Source organism: Glandiceps talaboti, chromosome 12, assembly GCF_964340395.1.
Source record: "Glandiceps talaboti chromosome 12, keGlaTala1.1, whole genome shotgun sequence".
In the NCBI taxonomy this organism is placed as follows: Eukaryota; Metazoa; Hemichordata; class Enteropneusta; family Spengelidae; genus Glandiceps; species Glandiceps talaboti.
Window position 1 is genome coordinate 6104870 of NC_135560.1, and position 16745 is coordinate 6121614.

Consider the following 16745-nt stretch of genomic DNA (forward strand, 5'->3'; position numbering starts at 1 on the left):
GGGTCATCCCATTAGTATTATTTTAATACCGATTACACCATAGCTCATCTTTTGCTCTGACAAAAACCTGTATTCCATTCCTCAATTTCAGTCCTAATGTGAAGTGGATGTTTAACTTGGCAACCATCATACTGAAATCCATGGCAACCATCATATGAAAATCCATTACGTACATCCATTGGCTAAATAAAGCATCTAGAGACTATCGGAGACTTTGAATCACGGATAGCCTCTAGACTAACTACATAACAAGTCCAATAATTGCATAACAGGACATCATTACAGGCAAATTACAGAGTAATCTTGAAGAAAATATCAAATTGTTACACTCACAAGATTATCTAAGACTCTCTATGCCTACTCTTAGTTATGCTAATAAAACGATATGCACATGTATGCTATAGGTTAATATGGTGTGTATTATTTTTTTCATTACTTTATCTTTGATGGATTCGGAACTTGCCTGTCATGGAGAGTAGAAAATGAAAGCTGTCAACCATCCTTTGTACAGAAAGCTAAATTTGCTCATAAAACCTTTTTCCTCGGACAAAATATTTATAGGATTACGAAAATGAGAACAGACAGAACTAAAGGTGTTGATTTTTCTGAAACCTCAGTAAATTATTTTCAACTTTTTGGATCAGAAAATGAGGGATCTCCCTGAAAGGAAATGTGAATATCTCAATTCTACACAACCATGTATAAAGTTCACTAGAAGTGACTTCCTGGCTATCCATTCAACTGTTACTAAACCTCTCCTATTTTGTACAGTAATAATCCAAAAAAAACAACTGGTGAATCTTTGAAAACACTTTCAGAAACTAAATCCACTTGGCACTGTAAGACACAACAAACAGCATGGTCAACAATGACGTGAGGAGTTCATTATCTTTTTTGTTGGTTACCATGGAGATCAAGATCAGCTCTGGATTACAAGCCCAAATAGCAGTACATAAAGAATTAACACTGTAATCTGCTATGGAAGAAATATTTCTTAGGATAAACATTTCCGGGAATGAAAGTGAAAAAAATGTTAAGTACAACAACAAGCTATCTCACAAAGATAAGAAGTTATGTAGATGACAACAAAATTTCAGAAATACTTTTGTCAGTTTTCCGACAAAACCTTTGCTATTTGACAATTTTGTGAAAACTTGGGCGCAATTTGTAACGTATACAACTAAAATTTAGTAAAAATATGACTGGGCAGAGTTTCAAAAACTTGAACCACTAATGAGTTACAAACAAGGGCCATCTATTAGCTTAGTTGATTTTGTAAAAACCCAGTAATTTTCTACAAGCTTTGTAACTGAATATCTCCTCTACCAAGCTCTGTTTACTTGCATGACTTGTGGAATCTTTTGTTTTAAGAAAGTTACTTAATCAAATACACTCATTAAAAGTCTCTCCAGAGGAATGAACATCAATAACACCTTCTGAATACCCAAACCAATCTATTTGTCATGGTGCATTTATTTAGTCTTCTTGTCTGAACAAAAGGGGTCCATTTTACCCCCAGGCTCCCATTTCTTTGCTGTACCCTTATTTGAATTTCCTGATGAGTGTTCATTGTTCTACAGTTTCAATACACTTTCCACACATCACAGTAAATGTATCAACATCTTGCAGCATTACTGGCCATAAGCTAAAAAACACCAGTAAGCATTTTCACTATCCATGTGTAGTACAGTACAAAATACTACTGACAAGGATAGAGGCCTTCCTACACCTCCATGTGACAAGGATGCTTCCCCATATCCATAAACTTTAAGAATGATTTGCAGTGTGTTTTGTTAAAGTTTGAGTACCTGGATAACAGAGTGAGGAAAACCTGATAAAATCTGCCTGCATTTCCATATACCACAATATTCCAGTGGGAACCAATGTGAGAAAACTGGGCATTTCATGATCATTTTACTTTACTGCCCTCCAAACAGACATTAATTTGAAAAGTATGAGGTTTCAAAGTGAAGGCCAATGGCCCCCAAAACTTTTTTTATGAAGCGTAAAATTGCCTACAACACTAAAGCTCTATTGAGTACTCCTGCCATTACAACACTTACTGTTATTTTGAATTGAGCTGATTGGCAATGAACATTATGTGTACCCAGGCTTACCGTCATCCAAAAACAACAACTTCTTTGATCAGCAAATGACAAATTAGACATGCCCCATCAACCCATAAAAAGTTCATAAAATCCACATCAGTTGTAGTTACAAAGGATTCACTCTAGGGAACCAAATTCCCTACCCCTAACCCCACTCCATTCTGCCCCCTTCAAATCTTCCAGCTGTTCATAACCCCACACTGCCAAGTTGCTGCACCAGGTCAGAAAATTCCTACAGTACCACGACCGGTATCACTTCTTACACAGCTTTTGATTTTATGCCAATAAAAACATGAGAAACAACTTTTCATTCGTACAAATAAGTTACATCAATCGCAGACATTCCATTCTGTATCAATATTTTTAGCTTAAGATCAGAGAGCCTCGTATTACTTAGTACGGAAACTAAATGTTTAGAAATGACCAGAATTCTAGAATAGTTTTAGACTATACTATGACAACACAGACAGATAGTTCTGTGTGTTTTGTCAACTCTACCCACTAAAAACATGTTTTGAACAAAATATAGTAAACCTACCAATCATGGAGGTCATATATTTTCTTCGGCAAAAAAGATCACACCCTGGCAGTAAAAAAACAACACACTTAGGACTATGTACATAGGTACACCTCCTGTCAGAAAAGGAAGCAAATTTTCTCAACTCAAGGTAAAATCCTTCACAGAGTTTGGTTTTGAATTAACAGGAAGGACAAGCACTGTTTTTTCAGCATCCAAACGTCTGGATTACATCCAATGGTCCTCTGTAACTATGGAGACAGGTTCATGAAACCCACCAACACCTGAGCTAAATGATTTAATTTTCACCCTTACTTGTACACCAGCTGTAAGTTGTAATACATGTAGTCAACTTGGCACTCTCTCCCTCTCTCACAGGAGCATCACTTTTAGAAAGTATTCCTCCCCTGTTGGTAATAAACTTTAGTATCAACACCTGTTTGACATGTGATCCGACACAGCTGACAATAACAAGGAAGACATCGCAAAAGGACACAAATTGCCAAAACCCCTTTGAACTTGTTTCCGCTTTCTGTGAAGTTTATAAAGCTTTTACCCAGGCTCTTCACTGTGAACGTTTTGATAATGTGTGAAATGGTCTAAACAATAACTTCAAAAGGACTAAATAATTATAACATGACAAAAGTCTGTCTTTTTTTTGTCTTTTGAAGCATGATTCATTGCCTCATAAACTAGCAACACAATGCAGTAAACAATGACAAACTGACACTTTCCGGGGCCCTTTTAGAGCTATCATCTCATCAATGCACCATGCTTACACATCTTTTACATGTAGTTTTACTGCAGACAAGCACCATGAAAAGAAACCATAAAAGATGAAGCTACAGTTGTGAAAAGTGATTCAATGTGAACACCTACTCAGTCCATCCAATTTTAAAGTTTCACAGACTGACATATTAAAACTTGAAATCATCTTACAACTAACAGTTTGGATTAACACATATATAAGTACATCAATATTCAAAAATATAAACATAATACAGTCATTGTGAATTATATCAATTTGAATGTCTTGATTTTTTTTTACACATTCTTAAAGTCCTCATTTTTATAAAATGAATGACCTTTGACCTTTGTCCAGGACTTACCAACCTTTAGGAGCACTAGGGTACTTTCATCAAGCAGTTGACAATTTTAGGCAAAGTTTTGAGCAATGGAATAGATTTCAATCAATACTTTAATATCGGCGAGGACACGTGCACTAAAACATTAGGGGGAAATAGTTACATAAGATATCTCACTAATCAGAAAACTGTTGGCAACTGCCCAAGGCAGAATCACACAACATAAACTTTTACGAAACCATATACACCCTGAATGCAAAATTCATAAATCAATGCCATCTATTTGCTGAAAATATCCATCGGCGAATTCTACACCCCACAGCAACAGTGATGCCAAACTGTGTATGCCTGACTAAATATTTGGTTTTGAGTTTGAAGTCTGTGTTCAACATGTCTGGAAAAATGTGTTCCCTTGTACCCTTTAAAATAATAATTATAATTCTGAACAAAAAGTTGGCATGCTGCCAGGAAACCCTGTTGAGTTCGGTTGGTATTAAGTTGAACAACTGAAGACTAAACTCTTGTCTTGGCACTACTAAAACAAACAAAGTTCACCTTATGTTTGGATCATTGCAAACTTAAAAAAAAAAAAAAAAAAGTGTTTAATTTTACAAAGACCATGGCATCGTGATCTTTGGCCTGAAGCATATCCGGAAAACAAACAGAATTTGAATATCAGAAACAATGAGATGAGGTGCATTTTGGAGAGGACAAAAGCTGTGCCCTTAGGTGAGTCCTCACTGTTATTTAGACAGCAGTTTGGACTCAACACAGACAATGAAAGAAAAGTGTCCATACACACCAATTGGAATATTTGTACAAAAAACAAAATACCTACACATACAAAAATAGCCAATGACAAAAGACACCAATGTGTACACATACAGAACAATCAGCTGTTGTTCTTTTGGTAAAATTTATCTCCGGAATTAATGAGAGATAGTCTTTTGAGTATAGATCTCCTTCCTGGTGGGTTCCTGACAAACACCAAATCATTAATCACAACACACCTACTGTTCTGTCTGGCAAATTATCTCCTTTTTTTCTCAAAAGATGACTTCTTTCCAACAATTCTCTTCAGTTCACTGTCCTCTGGTATCTGGCGGTTGTCTTTGTCACTAAAAATATACCTCAATAGATCTATAAACTGAACTAAATATTTTGAAAACTAATGTGTCTGAAAATAACAGCATGTCTACTGCCTTTGGCATGGAGTTGGATTTTTTATTCCACCTTAAGTTATAAAGAATGAAGTTCTAAACCAAAACCAGTAGAGAGGTGATGAAAACTGGGCCTACACATAAAAAAAAATTCTAGAACTAGTAGAACTTAAAATCAACACCTCAACACCTTGGAATATTCTCCTCCGGTCAAACAGATCATCCCCATGTTTGAAGCCAGAATCCATTACCAACAATGCCGTGTTTTGGAAGACAAATATCACTATTAAGCTTCACTATTTCTTAGTCTTTCTCCATCAGATATGCCACGGCTAATAATATAAAGCACACGCTTGTAGCAGTTCCAAATTTTATGAAGTTTTTTAACTTAATAGGGAGACATAGGAAAAGATGTTGACTGGATCTACTGGAGGACTAACTTAATTCGCATGACCACATGTGAACACTGACATCTACTACTGCCTGGTGTGACTGTTGAATCAAGGTGGTAGACAGTGACTGAACAAACAGTAGATCAAGTTTTTGAACTTGGCAGTGAGCTCTGGACTGGAGCAAGTTTTTGAACATGTACGAAGACACAAGAAATGCTGCTGACTGGAAGATTTGCCAACTTCATTTCCTTCACCACATATAACATTTAAATTCATGGTGTGACTTGCATCACAGTTGTGGACTAAGTTACAGACTGTACACAATGTTTTGAACTCAGCAGGGAGACACAAAAAAAGACTTGATGAAGATTTGCTCTCTACACTTAACAGCTAAATCCATTACCTTTAAATGTGGTGGTTTGACTTGCATCACAGTTGTAACAGACTGTACAACAAGTTTGGAAATCAGAAGGGAGACTCTACAAAAGCTGTTAACTGGATCTTCTGGAACATTTGCTGACTTGCATGTAATACCTACAACCACATGTTACATCTACACAGCCACTTCTGTTTGGTGTGACTGTTACATAAAAGTGTGACTGGTTTATCCATTGTACTTGAATCTTACATATACACCACCCAGACCGTTCAACATATGCCAATGACCATGTCTCTTTCTACAGATACACCACCACCCAGACCGTTCAACATATGCTGATGACCAGTCTCTTTGTACAGATACACCACCACCCAGGCCGTTCAACATATGCCGATGACCAGTCTCATTCTTTCCATAAAATTGATTTATTGATTTCTGGATATGTAGACATACTTTTCTTAGACATGAACAAGTTTGACTTTGTTGAAGTCAGAGGATTAGATGGCAAAAGGAATGTTATCAGAGAGTGTTAATTGATGAAAACATGTTTGTGGGTTTTTCTACAAAACGAATAAACATGATAATTTCTATTGATTTCCATGGCGACTAATTAGAATAAGCTCCGTGAAATACAGGATTCAAATACCATTGTTATCTTTCCAAACAGCAATATACTGACACAAATAGACAAAATAAATTCAACAAATTCCAACCATTCGGACTCCAAAGTATTTAATTTGTCAATACTTTTGCATCTGTAATTGTTTATACGTTTTTGTTCAGAGCAATTTACAAATTACAGCTCAGCTTGATGAGACCTATAGAGTTTTATAACACTACTAATGAATATCAACATTTCATCGAACGATTCCGCTTCCCATGCATCACATTATTGGCACAGAGACAGAGTGACATTGTCAAGTCAGATACCTAAGTCTATCACATCCCTATCTATCATAACATGCTTGGAAGAATAATTCACACATTGTTAAAAGCAAATGCAGTTTGAATACAAATAGTCTACACATCAAGGTTGTATTTTTTCAATCTGACACTTTGGGGAGGGGGAGGGGGGAGATAGGAGAGGGGGTGAGACGTGAAGTGCCCATGTCTCCTACAGCACAATTTCCAACGATAGTACAATCAGCCATCTTCTATCAAATTTATTTACTTGTGTAGTGCATCCATAAAATTTCACACAAAATTTTTGTAAATTATCAACATTTGCTTCAAGCTTAACGTATATATTTGAGTAGAGGTACACAAAAAGGAATAAACAGACAGCAATGTCTATTTTGATCAATATACCTTTTGACAACCTACAGCAATGCATACAAATATATTTGTATAAACACACTCCTAGGCCAAATTAAAAATTCATAATTTTATTTATAGTTAATTTTACATCATAAATTTTAATGAGCTATTGATAGAAAAGAAGTTAATTCCTTTCTCCCTACTGCATAATTTTAATCCGCATATTTAGTAATGGGAAACTGGAATCAAAAACATGCCATTTATATCATTTGGGATTAATTAAGTACATTGTAATGCAGGTAATCTCATAAAGAGAAGAAATTATAAAAAACACCTGGCATTGTGATTTAAATTATGATACTGTCAAAATTTAGGACTCGAGGTAAAAATTCAACATATCCAATTTTAATTCATAATCATATTTCATCCCATCAGCTTTATTCAAGTTAGTCTAGTCCCTATACAGAATAGTTATGATTTACATCTCCACTCACATCAGTGGTTTAGACACCACATTGGCAACGTGACTACATTCACGTACGACACCACATACATCAAACTCTGGTTATAAATCTGTTGTTCAACATAAATAATTTGCAACTTCCTGAATAAATACTTGGGCGGGAAAATAATTTCCTAAACAATGTGGTGTAGACAATACCTCTAAAACCGTCACACACAACAAATTATTTTTTAAAATTCTATTGAAAAGTTGACAATTGTTTTCAGGCCATCTGGTTGGCATAGCAACAAGTAATATTCCAGACCAGACAGGATCCAGATGATAGACAGAGCAAACAATAACACCTACATATAAAGTTAAACATTACCAAATCTACTTCATGGCCACTTAACTATTGCTATAAAAATGGTATAATACCTGTCACTGGTTAGAGTTACAATATTACCATTGCATGTTGTGGTTTGTAAGTACTGTTGATAACAAGAAAGAGGGGGTGTTAATACGACAACAGTAAAGTAGTATATCCTTACTATAAAATTATTCTGCATCATACCTGTCAATGACACAGAAATGACATTGGTCTGTATGTGCAAAACTCATCTTTTCATTTACACTTGAGTATACTATGACAGAATCCCATGACACGCAATGTGCTAGAGTGACATACTCCAGGACTTCAACTACCCTAAAAGAAGGTAGACTAACAGATTTCTCATTGTTTCTGCTTACGAAACAACAAGCTCAACTGGTAGAAAAAACGATGAATCTTCCAGTCTCACACATACGCGGTAGTCTAGTGCTATCTGTAGCATCAAGTCTCAAGATCTAAAGAGATGATGCAATACCACAGGTAGTTCTAGACTGTTTCAAACATGGCTGACTGAATGAAATCAACATGTTACCATAATAGTTTAATACCATGATATGTTAATAATACCAAGATGTCATGGCAACATAAATCTCATAAAATCTACACGTATATGATGCATAGAAATTATGAATACATTTTATCATGGTCCTGAAAAGAACTCACATAAAAAATGCCCTTGAAAAGTAATGTTAGCCATACATTGTACGTGTACATGTCAAACCCTTTCAAATTTATCCGACATAAAATGCTGCTAATTTTATTACTGGTCGAGATAGATTTTACCATAACGTATCAAATATGATATTAGACAAAAATACACAAATGTATCTACATCAATCAATAAAATTCCATTCTAAAATAGCAAATTTTTTTATAGATATTTTTGACATGCAAGTTTCCACACAACAGGTCACAGGAACTAGGTGATTACTATAGCTACTATTTCTCAGAAAGAAATTAATACATTCATGACAAGTCTACCCGTACTTGTTCCGATATCATATTTTTACACCAACCCTGTAGTTGCAATCTAAAAATAGCTCACACTCTCATCTGCAGTCCATATGTTCAAATTTAAATTAAAACAATAGCACAAAATATTCCTAACAAGTTTATTTTTAGACTGCAAAGGAATTCTGTCTATTTCCAAACATATCAAAAATTCATTTGCAGAAATGTTCTTTGTTTGAATAAATACTGTTGTGAAAGAACAATTTCTGAAAACCGTAACAATATTATCATTTTTTCATATACGTTTGTTCTTTTTTTATGCAGTTTTTTGCACCAGGACTTGACCAGTACTCCCAGTTTTCAATTAAAAACTTCATTTGCATCACAATAGATATGCAAATCAGTAACCATATTGTTGTATTCTCTATATTGCACTTTGCAAGAAACTCAACTTTTTGTACCATACATGTACATGTACCTCGGCAGACACATAATTCTTTGCAGCTGTTCCTTGGTTGGGTAAACATGAAAACAAAGTATGTAAATTTTGTTGATATTTATCAGTGGTCCGTAAACTTTCTTTCTAAACATAGTTTACATCCGACAAATGGATCATAGCAATACAAATAAAGAACACTATCCAAAACCAATCAAAAAGTTCATTTTTTGCGACTGCTCGACTGGCAGACATTAATTTTGCTATTTTTTTAAGTCTTTCCACACGGTCATAATGATTGAGCGGCATACAGTGAGACTTTTCAGAACTCAAGTCTAGTTTCATTCCAATCAGCACTCCATTGATACAACGTGATAGATACCTAGATGTAAGTGAGAAGTGTACATGTAAATACACTGTCGTAGTGATTAAAATGTCCTGCCACTTCTCTCTCAGTCAGTCACGCTTTCTTGTATTTCATAATCATGAGCTCAAAGGCACCACAAGATTATAATAATGCACGGTTTTTGATACCAGTAATACCCAAGTACAAAATCAGTACTTCACGCAAGATTTGCTGTAAAACCTCAGACTTTGCTGGACTGAAAAATTCAAATCTATACTGAGATTCTACATCCACTGAACATGTACATCAGATGTCTGTCTCTCCCCCCCCCCCCCCCTCGGTATATTTTTACCTTTTTATTCTTTTTTAATTTTTTTTAATTTTTAGACAACTGAACACAAAAGTATTAATCATCAGGGTCTGATAAATGTCAACACCAACCCAGCAGAATTTGCTGTAATATTTTCATCACTTTTGAATGTTGAAAAGTCAATAGCAAAAATTCACTGCCATAATAATCATTCACATAATCACAAGAAAGTTGGAAACTTTACATTGATAAAACAAAACTTTACAAAATTTTACTAAAAAACCTTTCCTATAATACCTTCAAAAACCTTGAAGCTCTTTTTGTTGTCATCAGACCGTAACATCAACACAAAGACCGTTACAACTGTCTATGTGAAATTTTGGAACATCCGGAACCGTTTGTAGGTGCCCCGGTTTTGAACTACAGGAGTATTCATTCATAGTGATGACCTTTGACCTCAAGGTGCCATAAACAATTATGTAATTCACAGAAGCAGACAGGAGGTGAAAGGTCACATCAGGTCATCACAAGTTCCTCTCTGTTGTTATACTCTAATACTTTATTGAATGCATACACTTCTCTATTGTGTGTATCTAGCAAGACGGCAGTTTGTCTAACTTTGTGTAGCCTGTCTCAATTGCTGGATCCGCGCCTGCTATTCTTGTTCGCCATTGTATGTATGCACACTGATAGTGCAGTGAACGAGAGTGTAGCAGAGTCTCATATCCAACAAGCAGACAGGCTGGATTTTGTGTGACCAACCCCAAAGATCAGACAGTGCTTTTGTACTATGGGGCAAAATTTGGTAACAGACCCTCATAAACAGCTACATTTGTACATGCGGAATTACATCTACAGTGTACATTATAGTTGTAATGCAAAACTACTGTACTAAAAAACTGTCACTGTAACCAAATTTCTTCCTCTATCTACATGTACATTGTACACCCTAAAGCAGCCTAAAACTTTGCAAAAACATTAATCATCAACAAAAAAACTATCAAATTTAGGTCAAAATAATGTACCATAGCCGAGTCAACAACGTTTCAGTTTTCATTGCCAAACAAATTTTGAGAAGGAGAATATTTGTCTCAATATCAAATGCCTTTGAAATGTTTGATGCAAACATTTGACTTAGCTTGAAGATAGATGCTGTTCAAACAGACGACACCGATTGCATGATTGCTTTAAAAGCTTCGATCCATGTTACAGGTCAGAAGTCAACCTTTCCTTTCATTTAATGGCTTTTTAAAAGTTTCCAAATCTACAAATTTATCTTACCTTCACAAGCTCACTTCTGTGGGTTGTGTCAGTTCTGCCTAAAGCAAAGAAAACGCTATGCTTCAACTCCACACCAAATTCTATTGAAACAACAAAATGAGAGAGAAAGATAGATTTAGCAATGTTCTTCCTCCATTTTTTTTTTTTGCTTGTGGCAGTTTACAGATACATTAAATTAAGTAATAGTCTCTCTTAAATCATCCACTGGCAAACCCTACTATAAAGGAGTGTCAGTTTGAACAGTAAAGTAAATGGTTACCATGGAAACCCATTACCATGGCAACAACATCAGTCATGTATCATACGATGTATGACCTTTCCCACTAGCGCTATATTTTTCATTTCATTTGGTGTCGCAATCTATATGGTCAGCACGACATTATCTGCGAACACAACACAGCCAAATGTGCTGTTCCTTATCACATACATGTACACTATGCTAGGGGAAATGATCAGCATTGTCATCAGAATGCAAATGATACCTTGCCAGACATGATGTCATACTTGATGTACATGTATCTGTAATTACAATTTGCATGTATTCAGTGATTTGTAAAATCTACGCACACCAGGAGACTGGAATAATCAGGCCAGTGTGTACAGCAACCAGCAGGGGTATGAAGCAAAAGTACTACAAAACAATAATCACTACTGTACAAAATACATTACATGTATAAAGCTCAATCTTGTCATCCAGGAAGTTTCAGACAACATTTGAATCAGACACATTCAAAAACTACCAAAACTGTTTTGTATTTTTTTCAATTTCAAATACCTTCTTGGTCAAATTAGTACATGACAATTCTATAATTGTGCAGGATATATCACTTACAAAACATGTTGAGATTGAAATGTGATACATCTCTGTATTTTATATGATGAGTAACTATATGTTGCTATATCATACACATGATGTTAGTCTGGACTCAATTCTAACATTGTCCCATTCTCGCAAGCTAGAACACATACATTAGTAGATCTGACGACGCAACGAAATATGAAGGTACATGTTTCAGACTGTGCCTTAATTAAAGAGGTCTGAGGTTTATGACATTGACATTCAATGATTGTCCCCTTCTTTCTCTTTTCCACAGGACAATGTGACTTGATTAATTCTGACAATGTCCCTTCTCCCCCCCCCCCACAATTCTCCAGAGAAGGGACATTCCTCATTTCCTCCTGCCATCTGCAACCAGAACTAACATGTTTGTTGGCAGTTATATCACTTTAATATTTCTAACACGTCAACAGACATAAACTCCCTATTTTTTCCATCTGTGATTTTCAGTATATTTTCAGTAGCCCAGACATTTGTCTTGGTTTTCTACACAACAATGCTAATGGTGTTCTGATTGTAGAAAGCTATATCAACACCAAGATAAGTCTCTGGACTATACTTTCAGCATTGACAACTTGTAAACTTCTATCACAATCACACTTTCTTGTTTTCCTTACAATTCATATTAATTCCGTATTCAAATTTGATTTCAATGCTTGGTAGTTTGATTTCGTCATGTAAACTATCTCAGCTACAACTTTCTAAATTGCATTTGTCTTCCTCTAAGACATTATCACCATAAATTTTGAAGTCTAGATAGTGTTTTTATTTTTTTTATTTTTTTGTTAATGTACTCTCTGACCTACTGCTAATTTTATTATTAGATTGATATACATAACTAGAACTGCTTGAAAATTATCTAAATACACATACAGTTCTTTTTCCAGCAAACTGAATCAGAAATTTGGTTATCTGAATTGACATCATGGCCAGCTCAGCAGTTCTAGCGAACAACGTAGTCACGCTAGATCGCAAAGTCTCCAGGCTAACAAACTATGGACATCAATAATTTCACAGTATTTTAACAAGACACTTCCTGACGGTGTTTGAGTTCCCTTTTTATAGACACTGTTGTAGCTTTGACAGGATTCCCTTTCAGAAACATTCAGTTATTTTCATCTTTATTACATATATTATTTTTATGCATTATGAATATGTAACTCAATCCACTCCTACAACATACACACCTTTTATGGTGAAAAAACACTCATATTACTTTATAAGAATATCTCTTTATCGTATCGTATGTTTTCATTGATAATTTTATTCACTTTAAAAACACAAAAATGACATTAATGATGAATACTGTGTGAATTAATGCATCTTTTATATGAATGTTCAAATCGACAGGATGTCTTATAAAATATTCATGAAATTCAATTTGTGAGACTCAATGCTGATTGGCCAATCCATTTTCAGAAAGCTGTGCCTATTGGTTGAATAAATAAGAGTAATGATGTCATAGGGGTAAGTTTAATGTACATGTTAGTAATGCATGTATCTTATATACTGAATTGTTTTCTTCTCTTTTTTTTCAGAGTTGACTGAATCAACCACACCTTGCAATGTTGGCCCTACCTTCTAGAATGAAACTAGATAATATATGCTGTCATAGCAACAAGTCTTTCCACTCACGTACGTAGACCGAATGTACTAGCAAACACAACAGTACATTGTCTTTATCATCACTCAGACTCAGAAATAGAAAAAATTTATACCAACGGATCTGTTATAAATAACATTTTGTGATCTGTTAAAATATCAAATGAAATAATTCGCATTTGTGATAGTCGTAAAATTCGAATATTCTCATACAGTATCACATATGCAACAAATCTCATAAAAAATAATATATAGACTTAACACATTGCGTAATATCACTCAGAGACTCTTGTTATCGCAATGATATTTCTATAAACACTCAGTAAGAGTACCATGAATGACTGCGATTATCATATGCCTTGTCAAGAAGAAAATAGTAATTGCATTAGTGACTATTTCAACCGATCAAATTCACACATTCTTTCTATCTAATCCCTCTTCCACATCGCTGCACACATCCACACAAAGACGTCTCTGACTACATGGAAAAGATAATGACATATCATTTCATTGATGCTAGCTAGAGTTAATAATAGGTATCATATCGGACATCTGGAATGTGGAAACCTACTCTGTGACAAACACAGAATCAGATCCATATCAACATGGCCGCTAATATTTGAAGTACAAAATGTATATGATATCAGACTTCAAGTCTCTTGTGACAAGTCCTTATTCAATAATAATAATTAAACACATCAGAAGACAACAATATATTTATATTTGTCAAAACTACACGCTTTCATGAGTCAGGATAATTTTCCACCTGTGGGGGGGGGGGGGGAGGTGAGATGAGACAGGGGAGGGAGGGGTGCTCTACTAATGCAAAAGATCTGAATTTTATAATATTTTAGAAACTTTTTTTTCCTCCATGAACAGTTAGTTATCTGTGAACAAAGCCATAATTTTTTTTCAGAAAAATAAGAAAATGTAGAATATATATAAAATGTTTTTTGAAAACAATCTCATCTCTGTAGTATTTCATGTATACATATATTGACCGCCGTCTTAAATTTCATCTTGATTTTGTGTTAGGAAATTAAAAAGATACCATATTTAAAGATTTAAAGAAAATCAGACATAATATATCAAAAGTGGCTTCAGAGACAGATTTTCTATCCCAAAGGAAAAAAATCAGGATTATCCGATAGTGAGAATATCAATGGAAGGCATTGGTATAAGTGGTTACTAATTATACATCAAGTGCCTGAAAAAACCTAGCCAAAAGCCTTGCTTATTCAGTTTGATGAAGTCATCTGCCAGAAAAGTCAATATACTACATATATCATACATGTATATAGTCAAGTCTTGGCTAGACATAACTGTACATGAAAAATGTTATCGCAAACGGTATCCTCATTTGACAGACAAACATGTCAGATAAAGAAACAATATTTGAAATTTTAATCCCAGAGTCAAACTCAATTAACAGTTTTGTTCATTAATTAATGTTAATTCGTTATTTTAGTTCCTGGTGGCTTTATCTGCCACTAATACAACTGTTCACACCTTTTCTTTCATTTTTTTTCTTTCAAAAGTAAAACAGTCAAGGCTTGCTCACTCAAGAATTCTTTTTTTTTATCAAATCTTTCAGGGAAAGGAAGTCTTTTGTTTTAAATAGCAATAAATGAGAAGACAGATGTTTAACGAAATTTAGAACTAGACATCTACTGACAGGTCTACGACTTAATTACTGGAATTACATGTATACTCAGGGGGCATGTATTCAAATTAGATCATTTAAATATGAATTTAATTAATTTGAATGATAGACATTCTAATTATGACATAATTCTGTCAAATTCAAGACCCATTGTACAACTTTTGGAAAAAATTCCAAAAATTCACCCACATTCTGGAGACGTCCTACGCTGACTTTTATATGCAAGTGATGAAATTTTATGAGCCGACATCAATGGAAAACAGTAATTTCCGAATCGTTTTAGCATCATCTCTACAACAAATATCTGTTATGACTATGAGGTAAAGTTCCATTCAAGAAAGTAATTTTCATAATTTTTTTCTTGAATTTCCAAATTTGAACAAGGATTTCTGTCAAAAAAAGCATCAATATTCAAAAATAATCACTTTTTTTTGACACACATACAATTTTAGATTGGTTGTACAATGTACCTCACACACGCCCACAACATAACCAAATTATTGCTTCATTTTTACCAGACAGTGCTTGTAACGTAATTTTCAAGAACATTTTCACTCACTGAATCAAGTTCAAATGAAATTACAGCTCAATTCCCTGACAGTCTGAGTGACTCATTTTCCAAATGTCATATCCTGCAGCCATTTTCATTTTTTTTAAAATCCTATCCACTTTTAAAAAATCCTTTTAAGGGTGTGATTTTAACAAAGTCATCTCACCGTACTCTCACTTTGAAAACATGAACGTTTACATATACATGTAAATATATCGTAGCCATATTTAGACGAGTCGAACTCCCAGACAGGCATAACAAAAGCAGTTCAGCTTCATTTGAATATAAATAGTGTCAGCTCTGAACAGCCGTTATCAACAGCAGTACAGCTCACAATACAAATTAAGCTTACTTCCAAATAATATTGATGTTCTGTGCCACACTACATCATACACTACTCACAGAATCAAATGACAAGAACACATAACATAACATAATTCTGACCTACCATGCCTGCCTTCCCATTCCTCATGAAGAGGAAAACGTTCTACAGCAGGGTTACAAGCGTGGCGGACGCTCCTAAAAAAGCCGGCAATTATAATGACTACAGTGCTTACAATAATATATTCCTGAGTGACATCTCATGTATAATATAGCAGTTTTCATTCACACTCATGTTTAATATTAATGCCTGTCCGTGTTTCGATACAGTGTATACTGTGATCATACCACATACAAATTATTTGTAATGGTATGCAAACAAAAGAATTACAATGCTCACCACCCTCATATTTTGAATATTACAAATTTCACTATCATGTATTTGAACAAGAAATTCAAATTATCACAAAACCGGGCAAACAGCAGACTCTATATTTCCCATAGGAATTACACAACAGAATTCTGTAGCACTCTGCTCTCTTTTATATACATGTAACAGTACCCTACAGTTCCTTTACAATATTTTGAGATGCTTTTTTTTTTATTTCACAAACCTGGCAATAAATTTTAGCATACCCATGGTCTAAAATACAATTTGGAATAATCCTACACTACAAACATTTCATCTCTTTTTTCGTTTTTTTAGTGATAAAATC

General features: G+C 34.6%; 1 protein-coding gene across 2 annotated transcripts in view; it reads right to left on the reverse strand.

The window, feature by feature from the left end:
• LOC144443207 (semaphorin-1A-like) overlaps positions 1–16745 on the reverse strand; it is a 94782-nt gene that overhangs the window by 72244 nt on the left and 5793 nt on the right. Inside the window, exons 1-2 of one of the 2 annotated variants that reach the window (XM_078132604.1) lie at positions 16157–16191; positions 11056–11135 (exon numbers count right to left, since the gene is read on the reverse strand). The gene's annotated coding sequence lies outside the window, so the exon portion shown is untranslated. Of the gene's footprint in view, positions 1–11055; positions 11136–16156; positions 16192–16745 lie in introns of those variants that run through there. The other variant, XM_078132603.1, reaches the window with a different exon arrangement.